Source organism: Protopterus annectens, chromosome 5.part0 (genome assembly GCF_019279795.1).
Source record: "Protopterus annectens isolate FY-2018-M chromosome 5.part0, PAN1.0, whole genome shotgun sequence".
NCBI lineage: Eukaryota > Metazoa > Chordata > Ceratodontiformes > Protopteridae > Protopterus > Protopterus annectens.
Genome location: NC_056735.1, coordinates 981,768,220 through 981,788,414, shown reverse-complemented (window position 1 = coordinate 981,788,414; position 20,195 = coordinate 981,768,220). Strand labels below are relative to the sequence as shown.

The 20,195-nt window shown below is 38.6% G+C and overlaps 1 protein-coding gene across 1 annotated transcript in view; it reads right to left on the bottom strand.

The window, feature by feature from the left end:
- TMPRSS2 (transmembrane serine protease 2) overlaps positions 1 to 20,195 on the bottom strand; it is a 396,349-nt gene that overhangs the window by 161,714 nt on the left and 214,440 nt on the right. The window lies entirely within an intron of this gene.

The window sequence follows — 20,195 nt, the reverse complement described above, 5'->3', positions numbered from 1 at the left end:
ACAAAGGAGGGGCAATAGTAGTGATGAACTATAAGCATTATGTTCAGAAAATGCAGGAAATGTTACAAAACAATGACATCTATTGTAACATTGAGAAACATCAAATAGGAAGATTCATTTCTTCAGTGAAAAATTATTTATATGAGAAACTGATGACTAGAGAAATTGATAAAGAGTTGTATGAATTTTTTGACATGGAACATCTGACTATTCCTGAAATAAAAGGGCTACCTTAGATCCATAAGGATTGTATCAATCCACTTCTTAGGCCGATAGTATCGGGGAGAGGATGGATCACAGAGCCCCTCTCCATTTTTGTGGAAGCTGAACTCAAGAAATTAATACCATTTGCACAGACTGTACAAAGAGATACTGCTCAGCTATTGGTGAGGTTACATGAAGGGATGAAACAACTAGATACCTCACATAATTTTGTTTTGGTGACAATAGATGTCAATAATTTATTTACCTGTATACCGAACATCTTTGGAATAGAAGCTATAAGAGACTTTGCATCCCATTTTGAGGTTGATATGGATGTGAATTTAGTCTGCAGCTTGCTAGAACTAATTCTGGAAAATAACATGTTTCTATATGATGATAGCTATTATTGGCAGAAATGGGAGGTAGCCATGGGCACCCCCTGTGCAAATAGCTATGCGAATCTAGTCTTAGCCAAGTGGGAAAGACGATGGGAAATGGATACAAATAATTATTGGAAGAGTTACATAATCTTTTACAACAGATTTGTAGATGACATTCTATTTTTATTTATTTATTTTATTTTACATTTGTTGACTGGGCTAGCCTAACTGGATATATGTCCATTTTCAGTAGAGGCCTGGGGAGAAAAGCTCCAAAGACATGATTCAATATAAAGTATAGATACAAATAATAAACAAACATCAGATATTATAATAAAAAAAATAGCAATTATCATAGTAAAAAAAGTCATTGACAATGGTAATGTGCAGTAAAAACTTAGAGGATTTAACAGGATGTACACTGAGTTTAAGAGTCAAACAGCACAAATTGAGTGTATGGAGAATATGTATGGAATGGAGGAAAGGAGCAACTGAATGGTTTTGTTAATTATTCAACAAATGCAACCAGCTTTTTAAGATTTGAAGTGAAGACATCAGAAAGTGATATAGAATTCCTGGACGTTAAAATTTTAATGAATAAAAATAATAACAAAGGGGTTGGAACCACTTTGTATAGAAAACCAATGTGGAGGAACCACATGCTACACTGCACGAGTATGCTCCCAAGACATATTTTTCAGAATATTGTTGAAAATCAAGTGACTAGAGTGTCCAAACTTTGTACTGATGATGAGGTTTTCCTAAAAGAACAAGATACCTTATTACAAAATTTTGCATCTAGAGGCTATGATAAAAGGAAACTGGAGTTGAGTAAAGATCAGGCAATGACCGTTCGTAATAATAAGGGACAGCCATACTACTCGAAGAAATTATCCAACAGTGTGAACAAAAAAAGAAATAATAATGACCTCAGGTGCATGATGACGTATAGCACTGATTGTTCTGAGGTGTGTAAAACTATTAAAAAGTTTTGGCCTATCCTTACTGCTGATAGCAGAATTAGGAAAATAGTAGGAGATAAGCCTAGCTTTTGTTTTAAAAACAAGAAGAACTTGAAGAACCTGCTATGTAACAACAATGGCAAATTTAATAAACAAAAGACAGATGGAAAAAAGCCAATGGGCACTCGAAAATGTGGTTTCTGCAAAGCGTGCAGTTTTATTAACTGTACAAATAATTTCATACATCCTGTAACAAACAAATGCTTTAAATTCTATGGGTTTGCAAATTGCAATACCAAGAATGTCATTTATATTGCTACCTGCAACTCATGCTGTGCCGACTATGTAGGAAAAACGAACAGAAAATTTAAAGAAAGGGTACTTCCTCATCAATTAGATATTAAAAATAAAATAGAAATGAATGCCCTTTCCATTCATGTGTAAGAGAACTCAGGACATTTGTTCTCATTTACGGTAATTTCATGTATAGATCTTAATTTATGCCAAGGAGATGCATTTAACAAAACTGAAAAGGAAGGAATGAAGTGGATCATGAACCTCAGAGCAAATCAGCCGCCAGGGCTTAACCAAGTGGTTCCTATCAAATCTATGTTAAAAGATAGAAACTTGAACAGGAAATTATATTATGGCCTAAGGAAGGTGTGGTTATCATAGACCATTCTCATTGGCTGGAAGTTCGTAGATTTTATTTAAATAGTACTGTGTCAGGTCAGTGTAACAGGATCTAATGAAGGTTTTATAACTGAAAGTGCTTATCCCGTTTGGCCTGCAGTTCACCACCAGTTCGTGTTTTTATGTGTTTTATTAAAGACTGGGTTTTAAAGATTTTTTCTGCTTTGGTGGAAGCCTTTCTTTTATTTGTTTCATGTTCGCTTATTAAGGCTTCCTTAAGAGGTGCTATCGTGCTGTTCATTTCTGTGCGTTTAATGTTTACAGATTTTATTAGCTAACACAATTATTTTTTGGATGCATGTAATTAGGTGCTATACTGCTGTAGTGCTAAGTAATGGTTGTGATAAAGTCCATTCTTATTGTAGGACAAACGCACTCAACCTTTATTAAGTATTTTGTCCCTTGAAGAGGTTTACATTGTTTCGTTTTGTAACAAAAAAGCAACTGCCTCCACTTTCCAGATATCTGTGTTCAACCAAATAAAGTCAATCAAAAGAAACAGCCACAGGACTCAGATAAGGCTTCAGGCCAAACTCCAATAACAAATCCACTTTATTAAAATCCACGTGAGTAAAAGTACAAGTGCTTTCACAGGAAAAAAAACACTTCATCAGATGCTTATAATAAACTATTCATCCAAACTGGTTTAAATACAGTTTTAAATTATCACCTTTATAAAATCACATGACAGCAGAAAGTCACATGATACATAAAAATTCACATGATATATAAAACATTTACATAATACATAAAAGTCACATGATACATAAAAACCATGTACTTCACTAATAAGCATCTATTCAAAAACAAAATGACTTATAAACTTGTATTAAATCTGCAAATTAAGAGCACTAAGTGAAAATAAAAATAAAGTTTAATACATACAATATGTATATAACAAACAATAAACCCGACAACATTCATTTAAACTGGGGTTTATTAAAGTGGATTTGTTATTGGAGTTTGGCCTGAAGCGTTATGTGAGTCCTGTGGCTGTTTCTTTTGATTGTTTATTTTTGGTTTGGTTTTGTGTCATTTCACCAGCTGCGTCTTGAAGTCTGAGTTAGAGACTCATCTCTGTGTTAACAGAAGTTTGCCTGGTATCTGCCACATTGAACAAAGACAGACAAAGATCTGGATGATAAACTTATCCCTCACAAAATCATAATGTACAGCATGATGGGGCATTGACACAGGTCAGTAGAACGCTGGATGTGAACTACCAAGGCTCTGGACACAAGAGCTTTGGATGTCATTCTTAGAGTACACAATGAACTGTTGATGTCTCCTCCCTAATACTGTGTTCTTTTCTGGATGCTATAAGAGGAACATCTAGCTATTTAGCATTCAAGGCAGGGCTATAAAAAGCAGGTTTAAAGGGGACCCTCAAGTATGAGAGCTCTGAGAATATGCACAACCAATTAAAATTTGAATTAAGACTTACTGAAATGCTACTTAAAATACAAGACAAAACAAATTAAACACTATAGTGAAAGTTTTGGATGAAAGTAAGACCAAGGATAAATAAGAAATGTGTTAAAATGAAAGTGACATTTTAAAATTAGCCAGCACATGAGACTCTTAACTACAGGGAAATAGTTTTCAGAAGCACAAAAGGCACACATTCAGGGATTTCAAATTTTACATGTTGCTGCTTTTTCCTACTGCACAGAAAAACAGGTGGAGTACATCTTTAGATAATCTTCCACAATCACCTTTGGCTTGTTTCAATCCCCTAGATCACTTTGGCATCAGACCTGAGCTTATTTTTTGTAAAAATACATTCTGTAAGGCAAAAGACTGTCCAGACAGAACTGAACAAGATAAATGAATAAAGGAATTTGTGGAACAGTGTACAAGTATGCTGTTTTCAGAACAGCCCTTTACAAATATAGAAATTTGTGTTGTTAAATCCATGGGGACTTGCCGACTGTGACATGCATGGTGTATGGAGAAAAAAATCATGTTTGCAAATAGAATAACTATATAGTCTACAAAGACAGTACCGGTTCCATTAAATGCTGGTCAAGCAAAATCCACTGTGAAAATGATGTAGTTTCAGTATTTATTCCCATGTTACAAAGTAAGATGGCTTTGAAAAGATCTGGGGCTATGCTTGACATGAAATATAGCAATCTTGACTTGTAGTTATGCAAACCTTCAAAATGATGTCACACTTGATTAGAAGCCTCATTAAGGATTACGTAATCTTTCCCCACAAAAAAAAAAAAAAAAAAAAAAAAAAAAAAAAAAAAAAAAGCACAAGTTAGATAAATGGTTCAACAAATTAGGTAGATGTTCACTTCACTGGTACAAAAAAGTCAAAGGCATGAAGCTTAGTCCAGTGGAAGGGTATACATTATGTTGTATTCTATAGGCATAATAAATGTAATGTGGTAAGAGGGTTGCTTGCAATACATGTCAATAATTTTACTTGGGTGGGGTGGGGGGACTCAAAAGATTTTGCAACATCTGTGATTCCTGAACTAAATTTTCTTTTTTCAGACTAGATGAGACTTTTTGCTTCACTGGCCTGGAACTTCGTTCTCTTCGTGATTATGTAGGTATTCAGCTGGAAAAACTATGAAAAAAAATCATCCTCTTTTTATAGAGACATCCAGCATGAATCTTCCCCTGCACTGATACAGAGGTTGCTCACTATGGTCAAAAATAAGCCATATTCTTTGGGTTGCCAGACACCTATTGTAATGTTTGCACTTGAAGATTTTCATCTAGCATAAATCTTACCAGTGTACATAGTCATGAAAGAAACAGAGTAGTGCAGAAACTGAAGTCAGAACAATTGCCCATGACATTTGACAACCTAGGAAACTATACTTATTTAAACTAATTGTGGTCACTAATGCATAACTTAGAAATCTGCCTGATGGATGGATTCAAAGTAGATATTTCTTTGTGCTAACAGTATAGTAACAAGAAAAAACAAACTAAATACAATGTCTATAACAATTTCAAAAAGCAATATACATGGGAGAACACTTACTATTTTTCTAAAAGATTAGACAATTTTATCCAAGCAATTAAATGATGAGCTATGTTGTTAGTCCTTGCTTTTTTAGTAACAATCTCATTCTTAGAAATGCATTTTACAAGATGAATAAACTCAGCTTTAAAGACAGGGGTAGACTGGGATTTCCAATTTTTAGTAACAGTTTTCCTTGCTATAGAGTATAGTCCATAGTAAAAATGTTTGGTTTTTAGGAATGACTTCAGGAACAAGACAAGAACATTGAAAAGGATAAGGCAGTCATTCATAGGTTCATAGGTTCATACTAGGCTATCTGCCTTGGGGCAATTATAAGCCTAGCCCGATTCTGTATGGCTTACACCACCCCTTGATTTGAGTATACTTTGCCCTTTTTAAGGTTTAGTTTACTGTGCCTCTGTCTAATAGTGACACGGGAGTAATCCCTGGGACAAACCTACGATCCCCCATCCACTTATCGAGATTCTTCTTGAAGAGATTCAGTGAGGTGCTCTGCCTCACATGAACTGGAATTCTATTCCAGAGCGAAGGGAGCCTCTGGGTTATGAACCTGTCCCTCCAGCAAGTTCTATTTATTTCTGTGCTGAGGTTCAAGTCCCTCAGGCGTGTGGCTCTAAGGGATTTAGATTTACTGAGGTGGAGCATGTCCATTAATTCTGGATTTGACATAGCTTTGTATGTCAGGCATAAATCGCCTCGAAGTAGGCGGTATGCAACTGAGTAGAGCTGGAGTTTTTTTAACCAAGCAGCATATGGCATCTGTTTGAGACCCTTGATCCTCTTGGTGAGATACTTTTGGGGTCTTTCTAATTGCTGCAGGTGTCGGGTAAGGTACATCCCAAAAGGGGCATTGTATTCTATGATGGGCCTGATGAGGGATGAATAAAGGGGCACAATTACCTCTCTTGATCTAGATGTGAAACCCTTCATGATGAGGTGGGCTATGTAGAAGGTCTTTCTAATCACTTTGGCAATGTGGTTTTCAAAGGAGAGATTGCTATCAACTTGGGTCCCCAGGTCCCTAATAACTTTCTCTGTACTTAATGGGTTTCCGCCTATGTGGTAATTTGTGGGCACATTGTTTTTGCCAAAGGGTATGACTATACATTTTTTGGCATTTAGCTTTAAACCATGGCGCTGGCACCAGTTATCTGTCTCTGTGAGACCTTTTTGAAGGATGTTTGTGTCAGCTGGAGAGTTGATTATGGCGCCCAGTTTGCAGTCGTCTGCGAACTTGGTGAGCCATAGTCCTCCCACGTTTGCCTGTACCTCGGAAAAGTATATACCGAACAAGAGTGGTCCCAGGACAGAACCCTGTGGGATGCCACTTGTGACCGGTTTCGATTCAGACATGGCTCCAGCAACTCTCACTCTGTGGGTTCTGTCTTTGAGCCAGTTTGTGACCCATCTTGTGACATAGGGGTTTATATTTAAGCTGGATAGCTTATCTATGATGCCCGAGTGGGGTATTGTGTCAAATGCCTTTCCAAGGTCCAGATAGGCTGTGTGGACTACCTTCCCTTCATCTATGGCTTTGGTGACTGTTTCAAAGAAGTCAACCAGGTTCAAAAGGCAGGATCTGCCCTTGACAAAGCCGAACTGGGTAGGATCTAGTGTCTGTAGGTCCCCAATGTCTTTGTTTATGAGCTCCATGATGATCCTCTCCATAGCCTTGCAGACTAAGCTAGTCAGGCTTAAGGGGCGATAGTTTCCAGGGTCCGTAGAGGCTCCACCTTTGTGGAGTGGGACCACTGTTGCTGTACGCCATTCTGTGGGCACATATCCTGTAGTGAGGCTGAGATTGTATAGCTGTTTTATTTGAGGGATTAGTTCCTCTTGTAGTTCATGTAGGATGCAACCTGGGACGCCATCTGGTCCCATGGAAGCAGTGTTTTTTGCTTTGGAGAGGGCAGCCTTCACCTGAGCATGTGAGATGTTTGGGAGGCAGCCTTCTGCCGGGATAGATACTTGCTCTTTTGGGGGGGAGGGGGTGGAGAAGTTTGCACTGAACCTGTCTGCCAGGATATTGGCGATGTCTGTGGGTTCAGTGTATTTTTTGTTGTTTAGAATCAACTCAGAACAAGTCTGGGAGTTGCATCCCAGGTTTCTAACATAACTGAAAAAAGCCTTATGATTGTCTTTGGTGTCCTGTGCAATTTTTCTCTCGAAGCTGGCCTTGGAGGATTTTATGAGGATCGTAATTTTTGCTAGTACTGATCAGAGATGCCTTCCCTATTAGGGATTTTGCTCTATCATGTAGTAGCTTCCTCCTTCTGTTGTACAGTTTATTTATGGCAGGGGTCCACCAGACTGGACGCCTGCCTTTGGATGATTGGGTCTTGGTTTTGTTTGGGATAGCATGATCCATGCATTCCTGGAGATGTATGTAGAATGCATTTATATAGGATTCTGCAGTTTGGGCTGTAGTTTCCACTGGCCCTGGGGCCTTGAAGGATTCCACTTCAGTTTTGAGAAGTGAGAAGTTCGCTTTTGAGAAGTTTTTCACTGTGGTTTTCTGGGCTGGGGTGGGGTCGGGATGTGGACATCCAGTGAAATTAATTTATGGTCTGATCTTACCAATGAGGGATATACTTCTGGTGTGGAGCATAGAGTCCCCATGTTGGTAATGATCAGGTCTAGTATGTTGTCCCCTCTTGTGGGAGTGGTGACTAGTTGTTCCATAGCATTTGAGTTTATAATTTCCAGGAATCTTTGGGCTAAGGTGCTGGGGCTTGAGTAGTGCTTCCAGTCAATGTTTGGGTAGTTGAAGTCACCCAATATAATGGTGTTCGGAGAGATCTTCATGTTCTCCAATGTTTTCAGGAAAGCGAATGGGATTCCTGACTTTGAGAGGGTGGTCTGTAGGATGCTATAAACTGAAAAGCAGTCTTGCCCACTGTTAGTTGCACATGGATGGTCTCCGATACTTCGTGCAAAGCCACTAACCTGGAGGTGTGGATATCCTTGATAAATATGGAAACTCCCCCTCCTTTTGTGGTTCGGTCTGGGTTTTGGGGCTGGAAAGCATGATATGAGGTATAGCCTGGTAGTGCTGGGGTGCTCTCTGGAGCCTTGAACCAGGTTTCTGTCACTGCACAGATATCGATGTTCTCCATACTGAGGAGAGCTTCGAGTGCGTGCATCTTGAGGTTAAGACTTTTGGCGTTTAGCAGCATTACCCTTAGTTTCTTGTTCCTTGTGCTGTCTATGGGGGTGGGTTTGACTTTTGAGCCTTGCCTAAAAAAGGCACTATGGGGGTGGCAAGAGCCTTTGCCAATATCCGAAAGCCCAGTGGTGACAGGTGCAAGCCGTCCCTAGCAAAGCAACGTGGCTTGTCGAGCATGTCATCCCAGGCTGACAGACACTGGATCCCCTTTGAATAACACCAAAATTTTAGCCAATTGTTAAAATCGATCATTTTGTCTTTGTACTGTGGCATCATTCTAGGTGAGGGTAAGATGTTGCTCAAGGTCAGGGTCATACCAGCCTGGGCTACATGATCAGAGAGCTCCTCTATGTCTCTTTTCATGTAGTCCAGGGAGGTACGTCTCAGGTCATTCACACCAGCATGTACAATGACTGAGTCATATTTGTATTTGCTTTGGAGTGACCTGAGTGCTTGCGTTATGTGTCGGATCCTAGCACCCGACAGGCAGCTCACTGTGACCTTCTCTTTATTCAGCTTGGTGAGCGGGACGTCAGTGTGTCTGACAATAGAGTCACCTATAACAAGAGTATCAGGTGTGTTATTCAGCCTTAAGGGCTGTGGCTGCTTGGCACACTGACTTTGTGGGTTATGTGTTGTGTGTGTTTTGTTTTGAGGTAGCGTTTGCTTAGATGTCTGCTTTGGAGGTCTCTGTTGCTTGCGTAGATTTTTATTTAGAGCCTCCGAGTATGTTTTTGTGTATTTATGTGTTTGGTTCGCTGATGTGGGACTATGTGATATTGGAATTGTGTTGTGTGAGGTTACCTTCTCCTCCTGACTGGTTACACCAGTTTTGAGATGAGAGAGCTCAGCCTCCAGTTTGGCTAAATAGTTGCATCTCTCACATATATTTGAACCTGTTTGGAGGAGGAGAGGGTTGTCCATGTACATGAGACAGTTGTAACATTGCCTCAAAATTCCCAGATTCACCAGCTGGACTGGAGAGGAAACCATTGACTGACCTTTGGACATGCTAGAGTAATAGGGAAACTGAATTTATGACGGAAAAATAGAGGACAGGGTAATCGTAGAGAGTATAAGAGTAAGTAGTGCTTATGGTTTAATAGTGCTAACTTGTAGGATTACTTAATTGGACCAGTGAAGGGCCTTAGAATGAGAATATGGTGTTTAAATTGAGAGATAGAGCAGTTCTAAGGGAAAAAGTGAAGAGCAGACTTTGTGGAGCCAGGAATAGTTTAAACCCAATTAGGCAGCGCCGCCCGCTGTTGCGCTATGTTCAAAAACGCGCAAAACCGCGCAAAAGAGGGTTTTAAAAGAGGAAGATGAAGGAGTTTTGGAATTGACCCAGAATGGCCAATAAAACTACTGTTTCAAGTCAGTAACCACTCCCGCAGGGACAGGCAGGCTGCTCAATGTTTTTCACTGCCACTGATCAACAGAGAGACTTTCCTTTAGCCGAAGCAAAAAATGGCCTCACAGAAACTTACAAACAGTTCAAGAACAGCAAGCCTGTAACTGAACTTTTTTAAATCTCAGAAAAGTGGGAAAAAAGCAAGATTTTTTTTTTTTGTTTTTTCAGAGATAGCAGAGGTTAACAAGTATCAACAAGTTATAACAGTGCAGTAAATGACCCCACACAAGAGTGCTAGGCCAAAGACAGATAAAATGCAAGTTTTGAGAAAAAAACGATTTTAAAAATAAGTGCAAACAGGAAATTCAGTAAACAGCTCTAGGTTGTGCTCTAAATACAGTTACTAATGCAGAAATCAAATTTAACAAGCCAGAAAATGCTCAAAATAGGCGGCTATGCAGAAAAACTTAGCAAATAAACAGAGGAAAAATACTTAAAGTCTCAAAAGTGGCTCCTTTCTTCTCTCAGCGTTTTCTCCTCTTGGTGGGTGCTTCACCAACAGCCAACAAGCCTGAAAAGACACCAAAACCACGAGGCAACCAGGTTTTAAGAGAGGAAGATGAAGGAGTTTTGGAATTGACCCAGAATGGCCAATAAAACTACAGTTTCAAGTCAGTAACCACTCCCACAGGGGCAGGCAGGCTGCTCAATTTTTTTCACTGCCACTGATCGACAGAGAGACTTTCCTTTAGCCCAAGCACAAAATGGCCTCACAGAAACTTACAAACAGTTCAAGAACAGCAAGCCTGTAACTGAACTTTTTTAAATCTCAGAAAAGTGGGAAAAAAGCAAGATTTTTTTTGTTTTTTCAGTACAAAGATATTTAAAGCATAACCAAAATTAGGAAATAATTGCATCCAGTCACCATCAGGGTGTCCACATCTCCAGCATTTCATTTCATCTTTCTTGTACATTATTGCTAGTCTATGTGGGGTAAAAAAACATCTATGTAAAAATTTCCATGTGTATACACGCCAGAACAGGGAAGATGTGGATTCCTTCTGAAGAATAAGAAGTACAAAATTCTAAGCTGTGGCATTACTGACTGACAGTAATCTTGAGTGATTTAGCAGAAAATAAAAACTCTGACAAGGATAGGTCAAAATATAAGGCAAAATCGGAGAGATTTTGCAAAATCAAGAACAACTGAGGGCTATAATCATTGGCAAGGAATCTGCAGACTACATAAAGTAGAAAGAAGCTACGGCCTCTATTTTGCTGAAAACAATAAAACTGGGAAATGTCACTTATAAAATGATGAGGAAGATACATATTACTTTTGGACATATTAATTTTATCTGTTTATAATTTGTTTGGCCTCATAATATGTTTTGTTTTCTCTCTGCCTTAGAAGTAGTGTTTCTGTGGAATGTGAAGGATTGAGAATGATGAAGCAAGTTAGAAGAAATGTTTTAATGGAAAAAATAATGGAAACTATTCTCTATTTGCAGAGGGAGTTTTAAAAATAAAGTTTACCTTTTCATATATGTTTTTGCATTGTATGTTTATTTCTGATTGTGTATAATACTTTTGCATGTATATATGTCAGGGTTATCCACGTTGTTCAAGCTTCACAACAATAAAATAAGTAAAACAGATTTTGACAAAAAGTCATAAAACTGAAAAAAGAATACAGAATGTGTAACACTAAAGTTACATTTATAACAAAAATGTGTTAGTGAATGTCTAGCAATATTTTTCTTTTATGCACATGTACTACTTGAGTAGTTCTGGTTTTAGAAATGCATCTGGAAGGTCTAGGATTAGATTCATAAATATGACGCACACACAAGTAGTACACAGTGAATTTGACAAAAAAGGCCAAATGTAGTTCAGAACAGAGTAAACTAGGGCTGAATCCTATGCATGTTACAGTGGAGGGGTCTGCCTGTGGTATGTGGAAGCTATGCAAATGATCCTCAGTTCATGAATATCCAGGGCATCGCCGAATACAAGCTGTACTGCAGTTGCAGCCATGTACCCACAGGTATTATTTCTTACATCCTGGACACAGAAAAGAGTGCAATGTCTTCCACTGTCAATATAAAGTTACCTCAACCATAATAAAGTCCAGATTGCATATAGATTACATTATATGCAATTACATATTAAGCAGTACACATATGGCTCTGTAAAGCTATATGTATATGGAGATGAGTCGCATCCAACTCCTATAGTGACCCCCTAAAAGTGGCCACCACAGATGGAGCTTACTAGACAAGCAGTGAATGGAACTATATTTGTCAGGCCTTATTTAAGTAGCCCCCCCCCCCCCCACACACACACACACCGATGGACAATTTACATTCATCAATCCGCTTACTACATGTCTTTGGGAGGTAAGAGGAAACTGGACTACGTGGAAAAAACTCACAGATACAAAGAGGACATGCAGAGTCTGCATATAAGGTCTAAACATACCTGGTCATACTGTAAATGGAAACATAAAAATGGCAGAATACTGTTCTCATAACCAGCTATTGTATTTTAGAAAAAGTCAAAGGAAGATTGAAATGTAGTAGCAGAGTGACATCATAATTGGAGGACTAGACCATAATGAGATGCAAAGTTGCCTGGGGTATATAACTGGATAATGAACTCCAGCAGGATCAAAAGCTTATGAATTGCATGGTCCATTCCTGCACACTAAAAATTCTGCAGTTTTGTAGTGCTTTCTCCAAACATTAGCAATCACAAATATTATGGGATTTTCACACACTAACATTTGCATGTGTGTACATGAATTCCCTTCACAAACTTGAAGTTTCAAAACTTTGATCTGCAAATGGTTGAAACCATAAGATTGAAATTTTGAAACTTTGAATGTTTTGAATGGAGATCATGGTACAGTGCGAAACTGGAAATTTACAGTCTTCCTCACTGTACTGCTGCAATCTCAAAGTTGGTATATTTACTAAGTAGGGGGTGGGTACGGGGGCGGGGCTTGCCCCCTGCAAAAGTGTAAACAAATGTTTTTGTTTTTATATGTTTTTTTTACAATTTCAAAGTTTTAAAACTTTGATGTTATGGTCTTGACCATTTGCAGTTTGAGGTTTTGAAACTTCAAGCATGTGAAGTAGATCTGTACACAAAACACACACACACACACACACACACACACACACACACACACACACACACACACACACACACACACACACACACACACACACACACACACACACACACACACACACACACCATTGTTGAGTAAGTGTGTGTGTGTATGGCAAGTGTCAACCTGTTGTATAATATCCCCACAGTCTCATTTTTGTTTGTTTTCAACAGCTCCCTAACAGAAGTACAAGACCTGATAATGTGAGCCCTAATACTTTAAGAATTAAAGTATAATTTTGTTGTAATATCAGCAAAATTTGAAACTTGCTATTACAATTTTTAAACACTTTGCTGGGGACTTCTCCCCCTTCATCTCCATGATGTAGTGGACTGTGTCTCTCACACCCCTTCTATTTACTTACGCTAACTTCAGGTTCACTGTACTTTGGTGTAGGTGGAATACTCTGACATACCACAGTCTCACGATTAGCATATATTCTCCCTGTTTGCACTTAAATATTCACTGTTCTTATGACTGAAATTATGATTTTTGAGCTTTCATTGGGAACTAGTTTTCATACATACTCTTACATGCTAACGTTTCATGACCATCTTCTCCAAATTTAGTTTTCAAATCCTCACTTCCCTAACATCTCTTAATCTATGTATTTGCAGTGCAGTCTGACTGTGGGTATCTTGTATTTTGGTCCTCATATGAAATAATAGCTCTGTGCATAGTAGGAATCTATGGCATATTGCACATGCTCAGTACATTAAACAGTCTCACAATACAACATAATCAAAAACTAGAATAAGTAAAGTTTTGTTCAAGACTCTAACTCTTGTCAGTACCACACTGCTGGTTTAATTTGCTGATTCTCAAACACATGGTGTGGCATTTCTATGAATCTATCTACTTGCCCTTTCCAGGAGTCACATACAGAAGGTGCTGAAAAAGTTCCTCTTAACTTTAACATTCAGTAGAGAAGCAGGAGTCCTTCCTAATGTATAAAATCACATTTTTAAGACTCTCCCATATATTAGATCTACGATGTAGTGTTACTCTGCCTTTAGCAGCCTTCCAAATTAATTTTCACAGCTAAAGACTGGGTTCATTTTAAAGCTCTGCAATATGATCAATCTGCACACAGGAAGGGAATTAAGCTTAACTTATGATAACAGCTTAGGTTTTGAGGGTAGCAGCAGCCTTACTGAGTCACCCCTTTAGTCCACCATCTTCTTCCCTTCTTAATTGCGCCTGTATGTGATGGGACCAAATTTTGTATCTTGTCCTTTAAATCACCCTTTTTCCATCCTCTTAACTGGAATTCATTTAAAATCCAACTATCCTTCTATTGCTGAACTTCTTACAAGAGTTGGTGGCAAGTCTGTATTTCCTCCTCCATTTTCTTCCTTTAAACTCTCTCTCTCCTTCTTCATCAGTAAACCGTACCAAGTTTGATTTAAGCTGTTTCATCTAATCCCATTTGTTTTTCCTACCTTTTGTAGATTAAGGTGCTTTATTTTCCTTGCCATTCCTTGGAACAGCCTGCAGCAATACAGATTAAGTTTCATCCTTTTTGCTTTAAGGATGCCTTCTTCTCATGTCATTTCTATGGAGTATCCCCTCAAAGCCATTGTTCTCTTATGAACACCTATCCCACTTATCTTACTCCATTCGTGGCTTGTAAAAAGAGTTCACTAAACTGAGCTGCTTCCTATTACTCCTTGAAAATGTATCCTACCTGGCTTCCCTGGGTCTATATCACATAGTCAAAGTTACATAACTTCGAACACCTTATGGTCGAACCATTATGTTCGAAGTTACATAACTACCTAAAAAAAAAAAAAAAAACCTACAACGGACAACAAAATAAACTGTTATACGCAGGGGGGCAAGCCCCCCTACACCCCCCGCTACTTAAATATACCAACTCCGAGATTGCACCACATTGAAGTGAATGGAAACCTCCGCCTATGGAGATTTCCATTCACATGCTTGAACTTTTACAAATTTGAACATATGGTCTCGACCATATGTGGTTCAAACTTGTAAAAGTTCAGTGATGTGATAGGAACCCTGCTTCCCCCCACTGTACTCTACACATGTTCACTAAATCTTCTTCCTCTGTACTCCTCTACAAAATCTTGTGCTTATCCACATGATATTCCACAACTCCAAACTTTCTGTCCTTGGCAGCATCTCCCTATGTGAACCTGTTCCCTTAACTTTGAAGAGCTTTTAGTCCTACATAGCCCCACAGAAACACCCTAACAGAATTCCCCCTTTGTGATATGGCTCACCATAACTCAACTTCCCTCTTCACTCCACCATACACCATTAATCTGTCACCATGTCTTTGAAAGTGATAAGGTCAACCCACTCTTTCCTGAATTTTCAATACTACTTCAACTATACCAAACTCCCTCTGATATAACTTACTATTACTCCTAACAGGATAGTTATTCTGTCCTGTACAAATGCCACTCTATCCCTACTCTCCACAGTCTGTTTAACAGGTTTTCCAACTTATCTGTCAGTGGCTGCCACTTAGAATTAAGGGCTGCATCTTCTGCCCCTCACACAGTTCTCTTTATTACTCTGACTGAATTCCACCACCCCTTCCTGTAATTATCATCTTACCCCACCTCATTTCGTACTCACAAATAACTTCCCCTTGATCTATACCCTCTCCATTAGAAATTTAGTCCTAATTGTCCTGAGGCTTGGGTCATCACTCTGTAGGATAATTGTCACACATTATTTCCTAAATGGTCTTACTGAGTAACATGTTCAGGCCCTGCATCTCATCAGTGTCATACCAATGCCCACTATTTTGCAAAAAGCCGGGGTTCACATGTCTGCTCCAAAGACGTCGGCTCCAAATGCCCCATATTTAAAATACAAATGCCCATTTCACCTTTTCCATGGCATCCTGTATTCTCAGTGAACTGTATTATATGACACTAAAATAAAACCACTACATAATGTCATATATGTCAGCAGTAGCCTTCAACATCACCTTTATTATAACAGCAATATATTAACATTATCAACCTCATTGAACTTAAATGTTATTAGCAAACTGCAATATAAAATAACTACAAGACAGTGTTCTGCATATTTGAAGTTGTAGTACTAGTGATATTAAGAGGCAAACCTAAGAAAAGGCAATTGTAAAGTGCATTATCAAACCAAGAAACATTCTTTAATAATAGTTTGCCCTATCACTTGCATTCTTAATAAAACAGTCAAAAAGGCTGCCTGTGAAAAACCCATATATGCTTTGACAGTACCCCTGCAAACCCATAATGCCTTTATGAAGTATATACTTTACAGACAAAAGCAATGCAATGCTCTAATGCCTCATTTGCCATTTGTGGCCCACATTTACCCTCCAGTAGTATTTATGTATTCCAAAATCAAAAGTAATTCCTTTGCATTCTTTTCTAACAGAAACAGTTCTTAAAACCTTTCACCATCTGCTATCTTCATGCAACTTTTAAGCCCCTCCTATCACACAAAACCTGGTATTATTTCAAAACTATGATACACCATCTTCACAGATTGTTAAGGGAAAGAAAACTGTAATTTATAATTCAACATGAATAAAATAAAATTCACCACTTGGTACTTTTAGCAGCCTGATTAGGCAAGTGTCCATAAATGTCCTCATTGTCAAAGTGCCAAGCTTTAAATAAAGCACATTGTACCTCTATCCTATTGGCCAACTGCAATGATACAAAAGTCCTAACTAAACTCTCCATTTATGACTTCTCCTTTAATGTACCTTTCAGCAAGCTGGTCTGTGACAGTGACCCTGGCTGGCATCGCCCCTTTTGATGGTCACCAGCTATAATTCATCACATTAATGAGCATGGAAGAAAAAAGAATGGAGGGCAGAAGGACAGTGCTACTGTCTAAGACAATCTTTATCCGCAGGCAAATAAGCGTTCAGCCAATCCAAGTGCTTGCTCACCTTCAGATGCTTTTTTAAACTATGGGCTTTATACACTTATGATCAACTCCTTCCTTGTATCTTGGGTAATGCCTGTTTCATCTCAGGAATGCAACTGCTTAGACTCAACCACCAGCTTTCAGTTCCTTGTGACTTTCTTTTTCATTCCTTAGACATTAGAATTCCCTACCATACCCCATTCATTATGAATGGTTTGTGATCCTTTCACTGGTGTCTACTCCATTACTGCATCTCGCTCTCTCTCTTCCGTCTTGCTGTCTGGGTCATGTGCAAGTGACTGGCTACTGTAGCTAAATTTAAAGATTGTACTGATGACCAAACAGTTGCAGCCCTGGCTTCTCTAGTCTACAATTCTTCTTCAGTGTCCCAAATTTAACAGCCCTCTATGAAAAAAAAAATCTGGCTAGGGTCCACTTCTGGGTGTCCCACTTTTACTGATTTTGAATGTCTTATCCATGTCAATGTCCAATTAACAACTTGCTTGTAATACTGTAGGGCATCTGTACAGCTGAAAAAAGACATTTTGCCTGACTTTTCCATACTGGAGCCAGCTTGCTTACATAAATTAATTTCCCAGAATCCCATCCTGTCTTAGATTTCCAGTCAGTGAATGATAAGCTTTCTACAAAATATGTAAAGCAGATGAGAAGTCTTCTGCCACCTTATTATCTGTGCCTGCCTGCAACAGATTCTTCTATTCTCTCGCCTTTATAAGATACCCCTGACATGCCTACATCAATGGCATTTTGCCAGTAAGTGTCTTGGTATGCATGCATCTTTGATCATTTTGCTCAACATTTGAGATTATTTGATTAAAAGGTCCTTTTATAGTGGATGCTCCAGAATGAGCTAGAACTACTCTTCCAAGAATCTATATGTATTGTGTATACAATGGAGAATAACCCTTGTGGAAGTGCTTTTGTAGCTCCTCATATTTGTCCATCATTTCAGTCATGTCCCACTTCATAGTTGAAATAGCTATGGCTTGCTTCAGGAATTGATCACCGTGAATTTCAAGCTTGTTTTCTGTTGATGTTTGCTGATTTTAAATCTTCTATTTCCAATATTACCACTCTGAGACCTTCTGGAAGGGTGTTAACTTCAGCAGATGGGCTGTCTACCTTGCCCTATATACAGCCTAGCTTGTTGTCCATATCAGTTTTGAGTATTTCCCCTACTTCAGCCACTCTGTTTATTACTTCCCCACTATACTTACATTAAATGAATAATATAAGATGTGATCACAGAGAACTCACAGTAATCCATAATAGTGTCCCCCACACACAGAATGTCTAAATCTCTATACTGAATTAATCTGCACTAGTTTTACAAAATTGTCTGTGAAATGATGCCTTCCAAAACCACTGCAGTGCTTCCCGTGGTAGTGATAAAGAGTCCCAGCGAGTACTGAATTTTGTGTTATTGATCTTGTCTTCCTTTAATTGATTCTTTTGAATGTATCCCATTCATCATTTGCCTTTTAGATTCGAACAAGTCAGTTCAATAAAATCTATGATTGATGATTACATTGCTGAATCCATGCTTACTGAGCGTAGTAAAGGAACTTATGTTCAGCAACATGTTTGACACGGACATGTCAAAAATGCAGTTCCCCACTGAGAAGTGACTATTTTTCAGGTGAGGCTGCTGTGTGTTAGAGCTCTGCTTATTTATAATAATTCCATTTGGCCTTCATTCTCTGGTACGACCATCAGTTCCCTATTCCCTATTCTCCCTTTCATCCTCTTGATCTCAGGTGACATAAGACCCCTGACCAGGGCAGTAAGAGCTTGGGATCACAGCCATTATTCACCAAGATTAAAGATTTTTCAAATGGTTATACCACCCCTCCCCATCACAAAATGCTATGCAATTCCCGATCTGCTGGGCCATTTCAAGTACCTGCTTTTGTGCACCTACACCTCTAGTAGGACTGCATGCATTACCATTCCAGATTCCCCAAGCCCCTCATATATGTCATGGAGTTCTGCACCTTCAGTCAGGTATAGGTCTTGAGGCTGTTACCACCGTTCTCTGGGATAGTTGGCTGACACTGTAGTTCACTGGCTTCAATATCTGAGTAGCTTTTTCATCATCCAGTTTGCTAATTAGACCTGGTTCACCTAGTTGGCTATTTTGCTTTTCTCCAACTTACAGTGACTTTGGAGCTGATAATGTATCTTGTAGTGCCCCCTACATGGGGAATTAAATGAAATATATTTTTATTAGGGTAAAAGAATAGCTTTTTTATTTTTTTTCTTCTTTTTTTTGTGTGTAAATTTCACAATCAATGCCCAGTCTCATTATATTGAGTTGACTGTGTAACGTTGATTACACTTGTACCATCAGATTGAAGTTCATGTTATCATGCATCCTATTTTGTTTCCAAACTGTGATGCACAACATTTCATTTCACTAAACAGCCTTGTACTAACAGACTAAAGATTACTGGTACTCTGTTTCACAAAATATAATTCACAGTATCGGTTTCCCAACTGTGTTTCACCAATAATTTTTGAGTGAGGCAAGTAACAAGTTGAAGATAATTCGAGCATCATAAAAGTTGCTGAAGAAGTGCCAGTTCCCCCAACAAAGAGGCACCATGCACCCTGTAGTTATTATAATGCATTCCATTACTGTAGCATTTCTGGTTTGGTTTTGGTTCTACTGGGGGAATTTTTCAAACAGAAAACTTATGTGATATTACAGACTGATGAAATTCAAATAAAGGACTGGGCAAGACTCTAGCCAATTTGCTGACAGTCTTCTATCCAGTGTCATTACAAGTCTCTAGCATAATTTTTTTAAAATTTCCTGCTTTTTTCTGAGGCGCTTGGGATATTCATTGTGCCTAATCCTAGATGTGGACTCTAACAGTGCAGTTGAGATAGGCTTTCACTGGGCTAGGGTTAGAAGTTTATTGTGCTTCATGAAGGGTCAAATGTATGTGGCTAATCTAAGTAAAGGTTTCTAATTAAATGTCTCAGCTGTAGTCACAGTTCTCTCCTACACACAAAAGACACAACAAATATTAGTCTAAGGGCAAGATGCCTCCAACAGGAGCATATGATGTTTATCTTTTCCATGGATATCATCAGTCATCAGACCAGACCACCAAAAAAAAAAAAAAAAAAACTAGTCATTGCAGATACCAAATGAAACAGTAAACAGGTTCATTTTGGGTAATGTAATAAAAAAAAATCAAAAACAAGTATTATCTTTCTCTCAGAATAGCGAAGGAAGTGACTGATGGACTACTGGCCATTCATTTCAGTGGCAAAAAAAAGAGCTGGAAATGGCGCAGGTTATGCCTTCCTTTATTGTTGGACTTTATT